Source organism: Rhinolophus ferrumequinum, chromosome 24 (genome assembly GCF_004115265.2).
Source record: "Rhinolophus ferrumequinum isolate MPI-CBG mRhiFer1 chromosome 24, mRhiFer1_v1.p, whole genome shotgun sequence".
In the NCBI taxonomy this organism is placed as follows: domain Eukaryota; kingdom Metazoa; phylum Chordata; class Mammalia; order Chiroptera; family Rhinolophidae; genus Rhinolophus; species Rhinolophus ferrumequinum.
The window spans coordinates 29,238,032-29,245,475 of NC_046307.1; the positions used below are offsets into that span (position 1 = coordinate 29,238,032).

The window sequence follows — 7,444 nt, forward strand, 5'->3', positions numbered from 1 at the left end:
TTGCCTTTTCTTTGATTTCTTTGAGGTAAAGAGATCGTAGATTCCAGAACATAGGACAGGCTTCTGGGATCATCTGGCGAGATTCGATTTTACAGAGGAGAAAACTGAGGCCCAGGGGAGGGAAATGGCTGGTCTAAAGTTACAGAGGAATATGCAGGCTGCCAGTCTTCCTACAATACCACATTCATTTGCTTTACTCCTTCTCCTGTTTTATCTCCCCAGTTAAAATAATCAAACTTCCCATACAGGAATATCTCAACAAGTAACAAATACATAATGGCCGTGTGGCATCCTGCAACCTTAGAAAGGAGGCAACATAAATACAAAGTGAGAATGACTAGCTTATGTCTCAAAGGCAAGTAACAGAAGACTTGAAATATTAGTGATAGTATTATTCTACTAAGGACAGTCTCCATTTCCTAAGGCACATCAAGAAGTCACATTACAAATCTTTTCTCCTCAGGCCAAGAGTGTAACATATTCCTTTATTTGTAATATCTGCTAAAGGCACTATATGCATATAGGCAGTTGTGCATTTTGATAATCTGGAAAGTTGATAGTTTTACATTTGAACAAAAATGTATTGAGCTCTTCTCTGGAAAAGGTATGTTGCTAGGTGTTAGTAAGGCAAAGACGATAAAGCACTATGCCACCTTCACAAAGCTCATAGTCTGGTTGGGAAGACAAATGGACAAAAAAATTATTGTGCAATATAAATGAAATTATAAATGTGTATGTAAGATTCCATAACGGACCAGAGAAGGGAGTGATTAACTTTGGAAGGTGGCAGGAAATTTTTGGCAAAAACAACATCTGAGTTAGGCTTTGAAGGATAAAGAGGAGTTCTTTACTAGCTCTTATGTTCTGATCCATCTGGCAAATTTAATAGCACACCCAATGCATGCCCATCACTGTGTCAGGTACTGGAGGCTGAGCTAGATACATAAGGTAGAGTCCCTGACCTCTCAGAACTCATAGACGAGCCAAGGGGTAAACATATAAAGAATTCTAGTGCAGTGTGTTAAAGCAGTAGTCATCGAGAGAACCCAGGACAGTCGTCACGAAAGCCTACGTTAAGGACGGAACTCGGCCAGGCATTCGTCCTCTGTGTTGGTAATGCTCCTTTTCAGCCAGTACTTATGAGTCATCCTGATAACATTGGAATATCAATAAGAAAATGACTATATACAAGAGAACTGATAGGAAGGGAACTAGGAAAAAATAATGGAAACCAAGCTATAAACATCCATTTAACAAAAATTACTGAGCACCTACCAGGTGCTGGGTACCATACAGATATGAGGACATACAAGAGAAAGAAATACCAAGTGACCATAAAACCTAGGGGCTAATTAACGGCACAGGTGAAGGCCTGCCTAGGTTCAAATCCCAGTTTCCCAATCAAGTAGCTATATAATTGAGCTATATTATATATAGCTTGTATATTGATTGTATATTATATTACAATCAAGTAGCTATATAATTGAGGGTGGCCTAGTTGTTCACCCTCTCCATACTTTAGTTTTCTCATTTGCGAAATGTAGACAACACACAACTCTGGTTGTTGTGACATTAAAAACAATAAAGCAGGGAAAGGGTTTAACCTACTCCCTGGTACATGGTAAGCGCTCAATAAAAGCGTTACCAATGAAAAAGATGATGATAAACAAATGCGGAATTTAAAAAGCCTCATAATAAGTTTGGACTTCACCCTCGGGGCAATGAGAATCTAATCAAAGCAGTGACATAATCAGATTCGATTTCAAAAAAAATTTTCATAAAAGAAACTTTATACACAAAGCAGAGAACATATAAAATATACCCTCATATACATAATACTCAGATCCCACAAAGGTCTTGATTTTGCCACATTTGCTTCATCTATCAGTTTTTTTCTTTGCCTTCCTTCCACAGTAACATATTCACAACTCAACTTTCCTGTGGTTCTTCCATTCGTTCAAGGATATCTGCTTCCTTTTAGTCGAGAGGAATTTAGAGCCCATAGTCTGGATCCAAGGCTGACTCATTGTCCTTGGGTTGCTATTGCTTCTAGCCCTCTTCGGTAGACAGTTAGGACATTAGTATTTTTGTAAAAGAATCATAAGTTCATACTGATACTTATAATTCAATTTGAGGACATATGCTAAGTAAGCTAAGTAGCCAGAAAAAGACAAATACTGAATAATACCACTTATCTGAGGAATCTAAAAAACCCGAACTTGTAGAAACCGAGAGTAGTAGAATGGTGCTTACCAGGGGTTGGGGGTGGGGCTGAGGAGTTGGGGAGATGCTGCTTAAGGGTACACACTTGCAACTCATAGATAAATAGTACTGGAGATCTCATGCACAGCATAGGGATTATAGCCAACAACACTGTATTATAAACTTCAAAATTGCTAAGAGACTAGATCTTTATTGTTCTCAGCACAAAAAAGAAACAATAATTATGTGCCATGATAAAGATATTAGCTAACACTCCTGTAGTAATCATATCACAATATATAAATATATCAAACCAACATGTCATACACCTCAAATTTATACAATGTTATATGTCAATTATATTTCAATTTTTTTAAAAAAATCAAGGTTTTTATTAACTTCTAAAATAATACTTATTTTATTTTGCTAAAAATCTTGTCCTAACAACGTTAACATGTTACTTATTTGCTTTCTCCTGCAGTATGTACTGTTTCCAAAATAATACCAATATGGCTATAATTTATAATATATATTTATATGAATGATACAATAGTTATATTATATTTATATTACATATATAAGCATTATATTATATTTATAATATAAAATAATGTTGCTATATTTATATTATAATAATGTGTTACTATGTTTGCAACATAAGACATTTTCATTTTTAAGGGTCAAAAAGGGTCAAGTATGGCAATTTTATATGGTTCAACCTAATACTAACAATAAGACTACTGAATGAAGTCTAATATTTATTGGCAAATTTTTTGGTTCTTAAAATATATTTCACAATGTAAATTCCAGTTACTTTTCATGAAAGTTATTTGGGATAATTATTTTCTCAGTGTGGTTAATATCACCAATTTGAGAAACATTTTTTTAAATGAAATTTATTGGGGTAACATTGGTTAATAACATTATATAAGTTTCAGATATGCAATTCTATAAAAAATATGGAACGCGTCACACATTTGCATGGCATCCTTGCACAGGGGACGTGCTAGTGTTCTCTGTATCGTTCCAATTTTAGTATGTATATGTGCTGTTGAAGTGAGCACCGTTTTGTTTTGTTTTTTAATTTCAATTTAGTTTCAGGTTTTAGAAATCTCTTATTTTGTTTTACTTTTACGTAACGTTATTTTTTATTCCAAAGTCAAGATTTATAAAAGGACATGTTCAGAGAAATTTTGCCACTAAACTATGTCCTCCATGATGCATTTCTCCCCCTATTATTTTTATTAGTTTGGGGTTTATCTTTCCAGAGTTTCCTTTTGCAACTATAAGCAAACAGTATGTATATACATGGGTATGTGTATGTATGGGTTTCCCCTTTCTTACACAAAAGTTATGTATCTGTGTCTCGCTTTTTTCTCATGAGAGCATCAGATTAGCATTTTGGAAAGATCATTCTGTCTCCTGTAGGGAGAAAAGTTGGGAAGTAGATGTTCCTTCTGGAAGTGGGGAGGCCACTACAGTTGTCTAAAAAAGGATGTGTTGGTAGCTAGGACTTGGGTGGTGGCCGTGGGGATGGAGAGAAGTGGACGGGTTAGAGATAAATTTTGGAGTTTGAAAGGACAGATTGTTGCGAGGTAGGGGGTACCCCCAGCTTTGTGCAAAAACTCCAGGCCCTCCCCCGGTCACATTTATATTCCCAGTGGGATGAAATTTTCTGTGGAATAGAAGACTGGACCATATCCACACTATTTTATTTTTTTAATTTATTATAAAAAATTTCACACATATGTAAACTAGAAGAGTATAATGAACCCCCAAGATACTCATCACAGAGATTCAACAATTATCAACCTATGGCCTACCTAATTTTATCTATACTCCCAACTACTCTCATCCATCACACTTCTCTACTCCCCAAGAATATTCTGAAGCAAATCCTGAGTATCCTATCATTTTATCTGTCTGTTCAGTCTTTTTCTAGCACCTTAGTGAGACATTGTTATCCAAATTCCACTGTCCCTTTCTCTGATTCCTGCCACTCTGCTAACTGACTCATTAAAGTTTATTCCTTTTGTGTAAGGCTTTGATCCTTTTAAAAATTCAACACAGCTTATGTTTCACAGGTACCCAATGTACAGTTTGACTTAAAAATAGAATCGTTCAGTTTGCCGGAAGGTGGTGAAGGAGAAAAAGGTCAGATATAATGGTGACTGATTCATCCTCAGACACTCCTTGGAGTCCAGCTTCCCCATGAAAACACTGCAGTGTGGTTGGTACTAGAAAGCCTTAACTGAGCGCCCCTTGTGCCTACAGGGCCAAGAAGAGGGTATACCTCATTCTCTTAGAGAAGCTCCTGACTGATGCCAACCAGGAGAGACTCCTTGACTTCGTAGAGTGTTATGACTCCTCCTTGACTTCGTAGAGTGTTGTGACTCAGAGATCACTTTCTTCTCACGTCCCCAAACACTTGGGCTACATGGTGTCCCAGGCTATATACTTGCTTAAGTGGAAGGCCCTTCATTCCACTTAGGGTCTTCATTGTCATTGCCTGACAATTGCCTGCAGCTGTCCTGGCTTACCTCCATATCCTTTGCTCCAATATCTGCTTCATTACACAAGTTCTTCCTGCAGGGGTTACCACGCAGCACTCAGTTACTGGCAATTTTAACTTCCCTTAGACTTCCATTTTCCCACCTCGATGTAAAAAAGAATCCGTTTTACTACTGACTTCCTCGATATGCCACCCAGCACCATTTACCTGGCACATACTATTGTTATTGCATTTTACTTAGGTTATCTCGTGGGTACCAGTAGAACTGCCAGTAGAACTCTGACCAAGGAAAGACTCTTCATCATTGGGAGCTCAATAGTTCATCTCTAAAATGGAATTTTAAAATGTTCGGTAAAATGTTGTGTGGATTAAACCAAAAAAGTGGATATAAAAGTGGCAAGTGCTGTGCCTGGCACATAGTAAGTGCTCAGCAAAGACTTGGGTGCTTGTGAGAGCCTGGGTCAGTGGTTGGGGTGAGGATGTCTCTCAACAGGCCCTTCTTCTCAGGGTGCAAAGATTTAGGCATCGTCCCTCAGGTGGGAAGAGAAGCAGGGCAAGATGTCCCTGCCAATCTAACTGGTCTGATGTCAGAGGGCTGTGAACAGGAATTATTCTCCTTGGGAACTATTTGGACCCTAAAGCAGGCTCATCTCCAAGCAGAAATTTGTTTGGGCTTACCTGAATAGTTTAATAAATGCCGCAGATTTCCAGAGATTCACAGGTGTCTTAAAATGAGCTAGTTCCATTATTTATCCATTTCCTCCCTCTTATCAACCACAGTCAATTAATCATTTATCTTTTCCTGGAGCTAGGAAATCAATCCATTTTAGGTAGATTATGACTCTAGCTCTAGAACTCAGTAGCCTTTGTGCTACTAAACTCAGTCGAACAGGCCCCCAGGGAGAAAGATACAGCACCATAGTGGAAAAAGTGGTTTTAATTTTAACTTTTATTCGGTATTAACCACTTTCCCACACTGCTTTGTAAATCACAGTGAGTAAAAAGAACAAAGTAATAAAAGCAAAATATGTTCAAGCGAAACTCCGCAGTGTAACACAGTAGTAGATGGTGGTGCCCTTGGAGGTTTATCTATTTTTTAATGTCTCTTTTGCTTGCGAATTTGAATTTTCAGAAGGCAGAAGAAAGCCTCGTTTTGATTTGTTTAAAAGTAGTTTAGGGTGTTTTTGAATCAGTGCAATAAATGCAGCCCCAAAGCTCTCCCTTTCCTCCAGACTGCCATTCTTGATTATCTCCTCTAGTTTCTAGTAACGAGCAGGGAGGATATTAGCCTCACATTTGCTAAGGTTTGTTTAGTCCGCTGTGATAGTGCATCTCTGTACACAGCCGACTTGCATCATATACGCATTGAACTCTGTGAATTCAACTACCTGCCTTTGGCAAAAGAGGAGAAAGGGAGAGAAAATTCAGATTTTTGTTAATATAAGTAGGTCCCATGAAATATTTGGGACCTACTTATACTAAAAATTATTCTTTACTTACCAAAATACAAATCTAATAGGGTGTCCTGTATTTTCTCTGACAACCTTATGTAGGGTTCTATAAGCTTAAAGCACTTTTGGACCAGTAAAGAATAACTTTTGGCTGCCCTGGCCATTTCTGGCCTGCTCTGTAGCTGTCCAACACACTTCTTCAAGACGAGAGTTACTCCAAAGTCATGGAAGGAGAAGGTGGACTTCCCACTGGGGACACTTGAGGGGTGCAGAGCTCCTCTGTCCCTGGTGAATCCACTGCTTCGCCCACAACTAGCCTCTCCATTCAGAAGACATGTCAGGCGAGAGCAGCGGGAATTCTCACATCCAGCCTCCTTCTCCCCTGACCTTACTAATTTAGGATGGTTTCCACAATTTTGTGGACATAACTGGGTAATCTAATAAAGGTAGATTAAATTACAGCCGAGTATTTTCAGATCTGAACATGGGAAAAATGTATCCTGTTTCAAAAAACCATATACCGCCGCACACTTGTTTTGTTTTTCTTTTATCTGGGAACAGGGCAAACAGGAACTATCTCGGGTTATTGTATGTGAAAGTTCTTGCAGCTGTGTTCGTTTTTGTAACAAAAAAAAGAAAGAAAGCGAAGGAAGAGAGAAGCCCACAAATCCACAAAATTGTATTTTACCACATACCAAAGATATCAGGGACCTGAACTACAGCTTCAGAAATAAATATTTTACGTAAAAAAAAATAATAAAAGCTGGACCACCACACACACACACACACACACACACACACACACACACACACACATCCCCCATTTCTGAAGGTTCTTCAAGTAACAAATGCTGACTACCGAATCACTTAGGTAATTTTGTGAGCAGAAAAAAAGAACATGGATTTGAACCAAATGAAATATTGGCCCAGTTGAGGTTCAGCAGGCAGCATATTTAGATATAGAGATTTTGATCTGGTTCAATAGGTTTAGAATATTAGTGGAGTGAACTCTAGTTTTTTGGTTCACAGTGGAGGTTAAGTCCCAAGAGAGAGAAAATGATGTTCTTTCCTACTTTGCATCTATAAACAAATCTGTGTTTCCCTTATTTATTGTTTGGCAATATTAGCTTTGCCCAGTGATCTAATGCATAATGTCGCATCTCCAATGAAGTAGAGCTTATTTGCTTACACTGTGTGGGTGTTTCTTGGACATTTTCTCATGAGCGCAGTATGATGGGCAGGACTTATGTTAAATCCAAAAGGCTAGGGTTGACCAGAA

General features: G+C 38.1%; 1 non-coding gene across 1 annotated transcript; it reads right to left on the minus strand.

The window, feature by feature from the left end:
- Positions 1-3,155: 3,155 nt before the first annotated feature.
- Positions 3,156-3,266, minus strand: LOC117017148 (U6 spliceosomal RNA). Its single transcript, XR_004422022.1, has one exon. It is a non-coding gene; the product is annotated as a U6 spliceosomal RNA (small nuclear RNA).
- Positions 3,267-7,444: the final 4,178 nt, after the last annotated feature.